Here is a 13,798-nt window from a genome sequence, read left to right as displayed (position 1 = left end):
CCTTCCCTGAGGTCATCTCCCTGCAACCCTCTCAAGAAAGTGCTCTTAGGCTTAGACCGTTTTGCTTTACAATTAGGAGATAGGACCTGTAAGTTACGTGAGATGGCAATAAGATACAAAGATTCCCACTTGATGATTTCCATTTCTTTTTTAAGGAAGGTAGAGGAATGGAGGGATCAAGGAAGTTGGAATGGTCACTGTGAAGAGATGTGAAGCGGGGAGGAGAGATCCTCAGTGCTTTCTTTTCCATACTCTGCAAAACCCTCTGCTGTTGTAAAGCCCATGATGTTTTTTTACTGGACCTGCTTCCCTTCCCTCTTGCTGCTGCTGTTGTCTTTGTTCAGTTGCTCAGTCATGTGGCAATCTTTTTCAACCCCATGGACTGTAGCCCTCCAGGCACCTGTATCCATGGGATTTCCCAAGCAAGAATACTGGAGTGGGTTGCAGTTTCCTTCTTTGGGGAATCTTTCTAACTCAGCAATTAAACCTGCATCTCCTGCATTGGCACGTGGGTTCCTTACTATTGAGCCACCAGGGAAGCCTATATACAAGTATATAGACATGCAAATATAGTTACTGTTTTTCAAGTAAAGTTGGTATTTTGTTGTATATGTCAGCGTATGATGAATATTTTCTTATATCAATAAATATCATTAAAACATGATTTTTAGTGTCTATAAATTTCATACTAGGATAGATTATCATTAATTTGAACATTTATTTTATTACTTTTAATCTTTTGTCTGCACCATTCTCCCTCACGATTGAGGACTTTGACACCCGATTTGCAGTTTTCCAATCAACCCTAAATCCAGGCAACACACCAGTGACTTCAGAATCCACAATGATGCTCTACTTAATATACAAAGGCCTTTCATTCTTTGGATATCGCAACACAAGTATTTTCCCATTCTAGCCATTTTAGCCATCGATGTCATAGTCACTCTCTGGAACTTACCATCTCCTGGAACTGCTTAACCTCTGGTGTATTTAGCCCACACATCTTACTCTCTGACATCGTCAGCTTGCTGTCTTTCCAGCTCTCACATTATTGCTACATTTCACTGAGACCTTTGATCTCCTCGCCCATTTACTTTCTTTATTAACTTCTCCTAATTTTATTCCTTCCCCTTTTAGCCTGTTCCACCATTTGAAAGACCCATTTGGAAATATCCTCTCAACTTCTTTGTCCTTTTAGCTTTCTGTTGCGCCCATCTAGCTAAACTGCATCTAAGATTTGTCTACCTAGTGACTCTCCTAGACTCACATTTCTGCAGGCAGAAACTCGGGAGTGACAATTAATGTTCTTAAATGTGTGATCTCCAACCTCAACTGGTCCCTCACATATCAGCTACTACAGCAGTTGTTGAAAGGATACTGAATAGTGAGACACACACCAGTGCTGTCTGCTTCCCTGTTCAGCTCGCTCTCTGTTTTCTATAGTAGTTTCTCTCTCTCTACCTCCTAAGACCTCGTATTCCTCTACCTTCTTCTGAATGACATTCCATCAAAATTGTTGTTAAAATCAGTAACCAAAAGGTAGCAACTCTTTTCCCTTTTTGCCAGGTACCTACAGCCCTGTTTTCTTCCATCATCTTTGCTTCCATCATTCAGTCTCATTGGAAAGGAGCCCATGGCTAATGTGAACACATCTACTCCCCAATTTATTCCCCTTCCACACACCTTCTTCTTGCTAGCTTCTTTGTCTCAAAAAAGCAAACAAGCTTACAAATAAAAACGCCCTTGTTTTTAAAACTCCCTTGTTTCCTCATTCTTCTCTTGTTCCTGCTTTCCTTCCCTCCAAAGCCAGATTCTCCGACGGAAGTGTTTACATCCTCAGCCTTTCTTTCAGCTGAACAGCAATGCTAATAGTGGCCTCTTGCGCTCCATTGACACAGCTCTTACTTTGCTTGACTTGTTTGAATGTGGCCTTTGACAGGGTTAATCAGTCCGCCCTTTGGAAATGCTCTTCTCCCTTGGCCTCCATAATGGGCTCCTGATTCTGCCCCACGTCTTTGACTGCCACATCCTTTTATGGCCTCCATTCCCCGTTCCAATTTAGCAAATGTCAGGGTAACTTAACATTCCCTTCTCTTCCCTCATCTTTACCTACACCAAAGTGAGAGTGAAAGTGTTAACTGTTCAGTCACGTTTCACTCTTTGCAACCCCATGGACTGTAGCCTGCCAGACTCCTTTGTTCATGAAGGTGAAGTCACTCAGTCGTGTCCGACTCTTTGCGACCCTGTGGACTGTAACCTACTAGGCTTCTCTGTCCATAGGATTCTCCAGGCAAGAAAACTGAAGTGGATTGCCATTTCCTTCTCCAGGGGATCTTCCTGACCCAGGGATCGAACCCGGGTCTCCCGCATTGGAGGCAGACGCTTTAACCGCTGAGCCACCAGGGAAGCCTTTGTTCATGGAATTCTCCAAATATCCGGGGAAATCTCCATCAACTCCCATGTGTTGAGTTAATTTCGTTATTGTCACGTCTTCAGTTCAGTTCAGTTCAGTCGCTCAGTCGTGTCCGACTCTTTGCGACCCCATGAATCGCAGCACGCCGGGCCTCCCTGTCCATCACCATCTCCCGGAGTTCACTCAGACTCACGCCCATCGAGTCGGTGATGCCATCAGCCATCTCATCCTGAGTCGTCCCCTTCTCCTCCTGCCCCCAACCCCTCCCAGCATCAGGTCACGTCTTAGGTCTCCCCAATTCCCGATGCTTTGTGTTTTCAGCCCATATCAATGTTCTTTATATCTCCTGGCCTACTAGGCATGACAACTTGGACGTTTTAAGAATCTTCAAACTAAATGTCAAAAATGAAACTTACCTTCTGCTCCCTTCTGAGTTCCTGTGCCATTGAATGATTACACTGCTTACACACATTTATACACGTGACAGACTTGGCTGATATCCAGGATGACTTCGTTTCCCACACTCCCTACTTAGAATTGATCATCACGTTGCTGTTTATATTTTAACTCCTTGATATCAGTCAAATGACTGATACTGAATGGCGGTGGTTACTTTCCATCCCAACTTCCTCTGTCTTTCTTCTGACCACCACCACCACCATTTCTTTCTTTGATTGTTCTAATTTTCCAGATTAGTCTCTCTTCTTCCTGTCTTGCTTCATTCCATTCCATTCCACCCTAGCAAAATAATCTTAAATCTGATCAGATTACTTCCTCCTCTTAAAACCCCTTCTAGTTTATCCACTGGCCACAGAATGAATCCAAAAATCTTCATCATGTCATTCAAAAGCTGCCTTGTGATCAGGCATCTCTTGATCTTCCTACCTAATAATTGATCTTTGCCATTTTGTCTTCTTTTGATATTTTTATTTTGCATTTCACTCTACTCCTGTGTGTTATGCTTTCAGTTTAGGTATCATTTCTTCTAAGTTTTCCATGAAACTGTGGCCCCTAATACTTAACTGTATGTATAGTGACTTGATGATTAAAACTCCCCATTTATGACTCTCTGTTACACTCCCTCAAAGCAAAAGTCCGTTTCTTTTTCGATTAGCACAGTGCCCAAATTAAAGCAGAGAATCAGAACTTTTGAGTGAAGGAGTGAATGCTGTTGGGACCTAATTAGGCAGGCCTATTAATGAGAAATTCTCTGTTCCCATGGTTGCTTTTTCTTACTTCCATAAGATGGTAAGATTAAAACTCTTTGCTTCTCTGATCCCTTTGACTAAATCTTACTATCAATATCTAAGATTCAATTTAAGTAGTCACAGTTGGTCAGTCATCACCTTGTCTTAGAGGCACTTAATCTGCACCTCTATGGCACCTCATGCTTATTTGTTATAGTGCTTAAAACGATTTATAATCATTGGCTTTCCTGCCTGTATTTACTTCTTGACTTTAAATTATTCAAAGCAAGAATATATACTGTTCTTAAGTGTGTCTCTAGATGATTGACCCAGGAAATGAAGAGCTCTTAAAATTTTCAATATAAGAATGTTGGGGACTGCCCTTAGCAATTCTTCTTATAAGTAAAGCAGGAGTTCTCCACATGATTATCAAACTCAAATGCCATTGGTAGATTTTAAGCAAAATTATCAGTTGACGGTAAATGAAAGGAATATTTTAAATACTGCTTTCCCTTACTGTTCAATAATTGTTACAACTGACCATAGCTTTCCCCTCACTGATTTTTAAATGGTCTGTCTCAAATAAAACTTGAATAAGCATGGGAAGTAGCTATTATGGCCTGGTGTTTTCTTACCCTTTATTCTTTCATTTGAGACTAGGGTTGAAAGCATCCTTGGGCATAGGATGAATTACATTTAGCCAGCATTTTGAATCTGAGCCATGCTCTGCAGCCATTAGAAAATTAAGCCTGTCTAGGTGTTGCTGATTGTGTTGATTTTCTTAGGAGGTCAGAACCTACTTCAGGATAGAACTTAACTGCATTTATAGAAGAACATGTTCAGAGTCTAGGGTAACAGAATTCTAAGCTTTTTTGGTTATATTCACATTTACACTGCCCATAACTTTAGAGTTGTGCATAATTGTTCTGATATTCCTGACGATGCAGAAGAAAGAAAATTGCTTATAATTTCAGCACCCAAAATTAATGAATTAACAGTCTGATATCTTCAGTGTATTCTTCTGTCCAAATGCACACACATATTTGCATGTTTTCTCTCTCCCTCATATTTTTATGTTATGTATAAAGAAAGATTATGCTAAATTTCTAAATGGTGTTTTGTAAATAGGCTTTTCTTTCCACATAACAATAACGATAAATGTCTACAACCCCTTTCTGTATGATATTTTATGCTTGAAGCAACTATTTGTGAATATTTTTGTTGCTTTTAGTGTCCTGCAGTGAACAAGGATCCTTGTACTTATGTTTTCTTGTACTTGGCCATTAACTCATAATATATTCCTAGAATGAAAATTCTGAGTCTTTTGACACATGTTGCGAAATTGCCCTTAGGAAAGTGACACCAATTTACACCCCTGCCAACACTCTTATGACTTAGCTTGAGCAGGGTGTTAAAATTCTTTAAAATTTTTGCCAAGTCCATGCACAAAAAGTAGGATCTCATTATAGTTTTAATTTGCATTTATTTAATTGGTAGTCAGTTTGAATATGCTTTCATGTTTAGTTTATTCTACTAGATTTGGTCAAAATCCCCTTAGAGGATCTAGATACCTGCAGAGCAGGTTTCATCTCCACTTACATAAATTTAGTGTCCTCAAGGGATTTTTTAGGGTGGCTTCAAGAACCTTGGTTTTAACTATGAGCCTGTCAGTACAGCTTCTCCATGGAGCCGTGTGTACCTGGCTGTATGTTCTCTATGGAATAATCTGTTCTCAAGTATGGAAGTGGAGTGAGAGTAATATGTGTGACAGGTGCCTTAGCAATCACTGAATTGTTGGTGCTCAGGTAGCAGTGAACTCTAGGTGGGATCCTGACTTCATGCAACACCCAAGTTGCTTAGAAAATGAAAAAAAAGTAACAACCTAATCCTGGTTCCTGCTTAGTCACCTAGACTTCTTAAAGCAGTGAACTAGATTGCTAATGATTGTTGGAGTCTGACCCGTTTTGCCCACTGAATATTTATTAGACCTACTTCATAAAAACCAATGGCTAGGTTCTGTAACCTGTATTAATAATTTGTACTAATTAATGATCATTATTGTCAATAAAAGAGCAAAATATTTTATAAATCTTTCTTTAATGGCTTTTTAAAAAATAAATGTGAATCACTTTTATGAGTTATTGTTCAGTTTGCTTCTTTTTAATTTAAATCTTTATTTCAGTATATAGTACAGTAGTGGATTATTTCTAAAGTTTTCCCCCAATAGTACATTATTTTGATTTAAAAGTAACTCAGTAGATAAGGAATTATTACTTCCAGAAGCACTACAAGTTGATATACTTTAGAATGTGCAAAATTTAAGCTTTAGTGTACTTGAACAATATTTTTGTGATTTAGAGTTGCTCTGGGATTTATGTTTCAAAAATTTTCACCTGGGTGAATTAAAAATTATCCCTCACTATGGCATCTTGATGTGTTTCAGTTTAAATTACTGTTTATTTTTGGAAAAAAGCATGATTTAGATGAGAAAAAACATCTTTTATTGTTATGGATTATGTAAATCTTATAAATTAAATCTGTATATCAGTACTTAGAGGACATCATTTTTTTTTCCTTTATATATTTTGGCCACACATGTGGGATCTTACTTCCCTGACCAGGGATGGAACCCAAGCCCCCTGCATTGAAAGCATGAAGTCTTAACCTCTGGATCATCAGGGAAGTTCCTAGAGGGCATAATTTAATGCTTCTACAGGAGAGAGAAAAGATTTTGTTTTAAATGAGGAAAAGAAAAATAATTACTTCAGATTAATTGCAAATAGGTGGGTTGCTTGGTTGTTTAATTGCTAAGTTGTGTCCAACTCTTTTGTGACCCCATGGACTGTAGCTCAGCAGGCTCCTCTGTCCATGGAATTTCCCAGGCAAAAATACTATTGTGGGTTGCCATTTGTTTTTCCAGGGGATCTTCCTGAGCCTGGAATTGAACCCTCATCTCCTGCATTGCGTACGGATTTTTTACCAGTGAGCCACCAGAGAAGCACGTAATTTTGAATAGACATTATAGTGAAGGATTGAGGAGAATCAGACTATACCTTGACTCCTTCTGTGGTTTAATTTGTTTCAACTAGTTAGGCTACCATACAGAAATAATTTTTTTAAATTAGAAGTTTAAAAACTTTACCTGGATGAACGCTAAAAGTTTTAAAATTGTCCCAAATTTTAAATTAAATTTGGACATCCGAAGTACCATATTTGTATGTAGAAAATGTTCATTAAATTTTTTTCCTTTGGCCACGCCACAAGACATGTGGAATGTTAACTCCCCCACCAGGGATCAAACCTGCATCCCCTTAGTGGAAGTGTGAAATTTTAACCACTGGACTGCTATTAAATTTCTGGTCCCGCCGTTAAATTTCTTGAATGATTAACCTATAATCTTCAATATGAAAGGATAAAAACTGTAAGGCAGACAGGATTTTATTACCTAAAAACAAACTATCTGTCCTGTTTTACCCATCAGCTCTTTCCCTTTCTCTTTTCTGCTTCAGTAGTATTCTATGCTCTTTATTTTCCATTTACTCATTACCTGCTGTCTGCCCTCTGCCCTTGCCATTCTAATTGGTCACCTTCTTCTTGGTGTCTTCTTTCTGCGAAGTCTTTTTCCCTTTAACTTTACTAACATCTCACCTAGTTTTGTTTGTTTTTTTCCCTTTCTCTGATTGTTTCTCAGGCTTTGACATTTCCACGTGTCTACTTTGTCTGCTTGCTTGCCCCCTTAATCTCCTTGCCCCTTTCTTAACTAATGCTGTAGCTTTTGGAATTTCTTATGCTTTTGCAAATTTAGTTGTGGCTGTCAGGCCCTGGGGACTCAACCTTCTTACCTTTCTCTACACTCTTGGACTTACTGCTCTTGCCTTGGGTGTTCTTATTCTCACTTAGGATAGTGAGACCAGGCTTGCTGCCACATCTATCACTCAGGACATTAAAAGAATGGGTCTGAAAACATTCTCATATCCTGCTGAGTCCAAAACTCTAGGGTTTGGGAAAGTTATTGAACAGGCTGCCAGAATCTTTTCTGGAAATCCTGTCTCTTTTGTTTGAAATCCTGGCCAACAGTGTTTGAAAGAAGAAAATCAGTACTTAAATCAAGACATAAATTAAAAAGACATCAATTCTAGAAAAAATAAAAAAACAAATATTTGCATCATTTTTTTGATAAATGTATTGGTGGTGATAGATGCTGGCAAAGCTGTATCTTTTAAGTAAATCATATTCTCATTTGTCTCCCATAATAAAATTTAACGTGGCTTATAAACTATTGTTTACTATAACTAGTAATGAAAATAATCACTGTGTTGGGTCAGTAACACCTCTTTCCTTTTTTACCTCCTTTGCAGCTTTCACTGATGAAGTGTCATAGGAAAGCCTCCTCTCTTTCACTGGATTAAAATAAATAAATTTTTTTTAAAAGGGAAGCGAAAAAAAAAAGAATTGTCAAATTCACTGAAAATTTCTCCTAGCATTGCAACTGAACTTTTACACATTTGTAAATGATTACTCGATCAGAGTTTAATTTCTTTCTCTGGACTGTGAACTCTGCAAGGGCTTTTGGTGTTATGTTGTCTTGGGCCCAGCACAATGCCTGGTACACAGTAGGTGCTCAATGACTATTTCTCAACTGAGTGCCTAATAAATGAATGAGTATAAAGATAAGGATAAGAAATATCCGAGAACAGAATATGTGAGATGTTTACTGATGGGTTTACTCACCAATCATTCCAGCAGCCACAGGCACTAGGGAGATAAAGATGAATTCAGTGTGACCCCTTGCACTGTAAGTGTTCATGTTAATCTAAAGCTTCCCCTATTTCCAGAGTTTCCTGAGAATCCTAGAACATCAGTGAATGTTGCAATTGAAATACTCGCAAATGAATTACCTTCTAGCATGTTCTTCTTATGTCCCTCTTATTCCTTAGCATCTTTTCACTTTTTATCACTTTGTCAAATGACCCTTTTCCTTATATGAAGCTGGAAATTATACCTAAGAGTTTAATGTGCAGCAGAATCTCAATGGAAATGAGATTCCCCCTGCCCCTCCCCTTCACAGCACCCTGAAGAGCAGAAGAAAGGCCAGAGACCATTAGTCAATCAAAGAATAATCAGTCGGTAAAGCGTCCGTCTGCAATGCTGAAGCCCTGGGTCCGATTCTGGGGTCGGGAAGATCCCCTGGAGAAGGAAATGGCAGCCCACTCCAGTGCTCTTGCCAGGAAAATCCCATGGACAGAGGAGCATGGTAGGCTACAGTCCATGGAGTCACAAAGAGTCGGACTGAGCGACTTTACTTTTACTTTATCCTGATGAGATTCTTGCTTTACCCTCTCTCTGAATGAAAGGAGAAACCATTGGAAGAAATAAATGGAAAACAAACAAACAAAAGTCTGAAAGGAAGCTCTGGGGCCAAGGGTTCCTTGGAAAAGGTTCAGGGAAGGAAAAGGATTAGAAAACTGGGTGTTATGTAAGATGTGCTGGCCAAGATGATCTGTAGCTTCTAACTGGTAAGTTAAAAATGTACCAAGTGAATCTATTCAAGACATGTCATCCCCCGCTGGGAAGTCTTAGAACAGGATTTCACTTAGTTTCACAGGAAAAAAAAATTCTTTGGAAAAATTTCCAACTTTGCTTCCTTGGAACTGTAGTGGAATGAGACTTTTGCACACGTCCCCCTGCTCAGGAAGTGAGGCCACTGTGGTGTCGTTGGATCTTGTGTGTCTGGTTGCAAGAGTGTGATAACCTGTCCTATACCCATGATAACATGGGTCCCTACAGACAGAGTCGTGTCTGTTTTACTCTCCCAGTGACTGTAATTCTTATCCTTCACATGGCGGGACACAGGTAGTGTTGAGTAAGTGTGTGATAATGACTGACCAAGTGAATGAGAGATTGCGGAGGGCCTTCCATACTGGAACACGGGAAGAACTGTTGGGTTTCTGGATTCTTTAAATTCCTCCCTTGCCAAGTTCAAAACCAAAGAACATAGATCTTTCACAGAATTGGGATCTTTAGGGAAAAAATCACAGTACCAGCACTTTTTTAAGACCTCTCCATTTACAGAGTGTTTGTGCATACATTTCCATGTAATCTCATTTTCAGAACTGCTTCAGTTTCCCAGTCATCTTGAGAGCATAGCACTGTGTAGAGGTAGTCAGATCAGCTAGGTTCAATAAGCCAGCATCACCTGCTTAGGATTCCTCCCAAAATGTTCCTGGAGAGACTGTTGTGAATCAGCCAATTTATTTATAGTGCCATCTCTCTTATTCAATATGATGATAAAGCAAGTGTGCTGAATATCAGCCTTGAATGTCATAAGGATCACTTGAACATCTATTAAAACACAGATTCAGATTCAGTAGGTCTGAGATGGGCCAAGTTGTGATATTTCTAATAAGCTCCTAGATGAGTTGATGCTGCTGGACTGTGAGCCATATTGCCAGTAGTAGCAAGTTGGTAGGACATTAAAAAGTCTTTTTTGATAGGATTATATCACCCTTTGTCCCATTAAAACACAGAAGGACAGACGGCATGACTCATGGAACCTGTCTTCACTGAAAAATTAGTGAATTAAGCCAGATTAAATACATATCTGTTTCTAAAAGTCCAACTGTAGGCTTTCTGGTGAGAAAAAGGAGGCTTTCAGATGGTAATATTGGTTTAAGATCAAGAAAATAGACTTAAATCTGCAGTAATCAACATCTGTCCTCTTCCTACTATCCCAAGGGCCAGATGTGCCAGAATCAACTTCTAAAAAAAAGAACTGCACTAGTTTAGGGGTGAAAAGAGCTGGTGTTTTTAATCCTATTGTCACTATGCTGAAAAAAACGTATCTTTTTATGATTTTTCTCTTTAAAATTCTCTGAGAGCATACAACTCTGCAGAGAAAACCAAATCGCAGCTCACTATTGATTATTCTGTAGATATCTTCATTCACAGTTGGGAGACAAGATTCTAAGTTTGCACATAAAAACTTCTTAAGTAGCCTGTGGTTTGCAAACAAATTTTTGTTTTGCTTTTCTGTAATGCAGTGAAATTGAAACTTAATTTGATCAACTACAAAGAGCTAAATATAATGTGATTCAAATTTACTAAACAATGCTTTAAGGCAAGTATTTAAATTAGTAAGAATTGGAATATATGTTTGATTTTAACGGCTTTCTTTTGGTCTCTTTAGAGTTATTTTAGTCTCTTGACTATTGCTTATACTTAATAAGTGAAAATCGTGTCAGGCATCGTTTTTAAAAATTATATTTTCCTCCCACAAATACAGTATTATATTAATGTGGTAATGTGGTCATGCTAATTCAGCTACTATTCCATAAACTTCCATGTCTTTTTTTTTTTTTTATCTGGCAAAAGCTTTCTCTCAAGATGATCATTGTACTTAGTAATGTTCACTCTCATACTTGAAATAATTACTAGATAATCCTCCAAGTAGTACTCCAGACCCATCTGCATTCTTGTAACACTTTCTGGTGGTATTGGAGTTTCTGAATTTCTGTATCTCTGAGACAATGGAAATTCCCCAGGTTATACTATGGATAATTTTTTGTATTAGAATTTAAATTTAAATCTTATATTATTTGAATTCTAATTTTAGATGTGTTTAGATTTAACGACTGACATGAATTCAATCAATTAAGTCAATGAATTAAATCAATACGGATTTTAATTTTGGGAGTTCAGTTAACCTAACACAGATTAAAAGACCACAGCCTAAGTCATTGTTCCCCTTCTCACTCATTTTTTCTTAGTAGAGTGATAAAACAAAAGGGTTTTATATAATTATCTTTAAAAAGGAAGAGACTGTTGTAGTAGTGGCCATAAGGCTGAGCATAAGTGGATGAATTTATGTTAAATGGCAGGATTTGGTGTTGATTGGATGTGTAGGATAAGCTGTGTTGATTGCATATATGGGATGGGAATTTGGGGACTTCATTAAAATAAAGTTCCAGTTCAGTCCCTCAGTCATGTCCGACTCTTGGCGACCCCATGGACTGCAGCATAGTGAATTTGGTTTACTGAGTATAAAGCCTTTATTTAATTCTTCTAATGAAAAGAATATGCTTTTTACCTGAATTCTTTCTGTAAATATCAATTTGTTCTCTTTCCCATAATTTTATAATACATATGACATTCAGATTAAGTAATTAGATTTCCAGTTTGAGTAATCATATTTGAAGTAATTTTGGTTAACAAGATTGGCTCTTTTGAGATCTGGAAAATGTTTAAGTTGTTAAAGAGTTAAAGTTTGCTTGAGAAGACCATTTAAAGTAGGTATTGATTCATGATTCCAAAATAAATCATTTACTCTTTTGCTTTGATACTAACCACATCCAGGGAAGAGCTTGTCTTGCTTAAGGGGCTACAGAGAGGGCACACTTTGAGAAATTTGTTTTGGTTTTTGTTCAGCAACACAGTGGCATTTAGAACTTCTTCCTTTATTATTTAGAGACTTGGAATCTTTTATGTCATAATTTTATTTTTAAAAAATTCAAGAATTTGATCTTGTTCCTCCAGCTCTGACTCATGAAAATGATGGGTGTAATTGTGGTGTTGTGACTGTTGCATCTTGTAAATATAAATGAATACTTTTTTCTTGTTTTGACAACTAACCTTTTAAATAAAACAGCATCTGGTTTTCCTGCTTTTGCAGACTCATTTGCAGAATATATGATTTGAAACCTGAAAAGAGGTATTCATTTTCAATTGTACAATTTACGCAAGTGTTCTTAAATCTGGTCCTCTTAGAAATAAAGAAGAATGTTCTTTAAACTTCTAATTAAATCTTACTTAATTTCCCTAAACAAGAATATTATTTTTTTAAAGGTAGATATTATACTACCCTTAATCATACAACTGCCATAATTAGACCTAGTCTTTGTGATCATAAATAACTTGACCTATGATCACTGATAAAGCATGAAAGTAAAATTTTATCTTTTAAGTAGATAAACCAATTTATACTTTATTGGTGGCCTCTAGAACAATACCAACTTAAAAATTCATACCTTCCTGTCAAGTGAACGTATTCTGAAATGATCATTTTCAAGGCTTGTCAATGTTATATGATTTTCTAACACATTTTTTATTTTCTAGAAAGTATTTCAAATTCATTCTAAGTTAAAATAAAAAAGCCTTAGTTCATCCCGAACTAAGAGTCTAGTAGATGACACCCTTGCTTTTGACTTCTCACTCTTATCTCTATTTCTAATCCCACTGCTACAGCCCTTTGCCTCCACCCAATTCCTCTCTCCACTCTATTCAATGAAAATAGTGGGAGTTGGTTGTTTTATTAATGTATGTTTTTAATCCTGTCTAAGTAATTGAGGATCCAGTAATGCTAACTGCAAAAACAAGGATTAGGTGAATCCATCTATTACTCAGAAGAGGAAACAATAAGGAAAATATATGCCTTTTGTCCATGTCGTTGTTCATGTGCTTCCTTTCTCTGTGCTAGGCACAGTGGATATAGCAGCGACAGGACTTGACTGGGACCCTGACCTCATAGGACAGACAGACAAACGGTCATATAAATAAGCCCGATAATTACAGATGGTAGGAAGTTTTTCTTAAGCAAATGGAGGGGATGAGATATTCCCTGGGAAGTGCTGTTTTTGGTTAAGGAAATGGTTTCTTTTTTTTCATTACTTACTTTATATAGAGTGTAGGATTATAGAGCATAGCGTAGAGGGTCTTCCCTGTAGCTCAAACGCTAAAGAATCTGCCTGCATTGCGGGAGACCCAGGTTCAATCCCTGTGTCAGGAAGGTCCTCTGGGGAAGGGAATGGCAGTCCACTCCAGTATTCTTGCCTGGAGAATCCCATGGACAGAGGAGCCTGGCAGGCTACAGTCCATGGGATAGCAAAGAGTCGGACACGACTGAATGACTAACAATACTCTACATAGAGACAAGGTATGATACTCGAACTGTCCAACTAGGTCAATTCATTTCTTAGGAGGTTTACTAGGGGTTTTGGTTTGGCCTTTGAAGGAGTCATATTATTACTGCCACTGTTTATTCATCAGGCCAGCAGTACTGATTGAGTGCCTGTTGTACTGAATTGGTCAAAAAGTGTTTGTTCCGGTTTTCAATATAGAAAAACCCAAATGAACTTTTTGGCCAGCCCAGTGGCAATCCACTCCAGTATTTTTGCCTGGAAAATCCCATGCATAGAGGGGTCTG

The 13,798-nt window shown here is 37.9% G+C and overlaps 1 protein-coding gene and 1 non-coding gene across 3 annotated transcripts in view; one reads left to right on the top strand and one right to left on the bottom strand.

Moving 5' to 3' along the window:
• PARP8 (poly(ADP-ribose) polymerase family member 8) overlaps window positions 1–13,798 on the top strand; it is a 188,573-nt gene that overhangs the window by 24,529 nt on the left and 150,246 nt on the right. The window lies entirely within an intron of this gene.
• Window positions 2,334–2,406, bottom strand: TRNAW-CCA (transfer RNA tryptophan (anticodon CCA)). Its single transcript has one exon. It is a non-coding gene; the product is annotated as a tRNA-Trp (tRNA).

The sequence above is a fragment of the Capricornis sumatraensis genome, chromosome 18, assembly GCF_032405125.1.
Source record: "Capricornis sumatraensis isolate serow.1 chromosome 18, serow.2, whole genome shotgun sequence".
NCBI classification, from domain to species: domain Eukaryota; kingdom Metazoa; phylum Chordata; class Mammalia; order Artiodactyla; family Bovidae; genus Capricornis; species Capricornis sumatraensis.
This window is presented reverse-complemented; position numbering and strand designations above follow the sequence as displayed.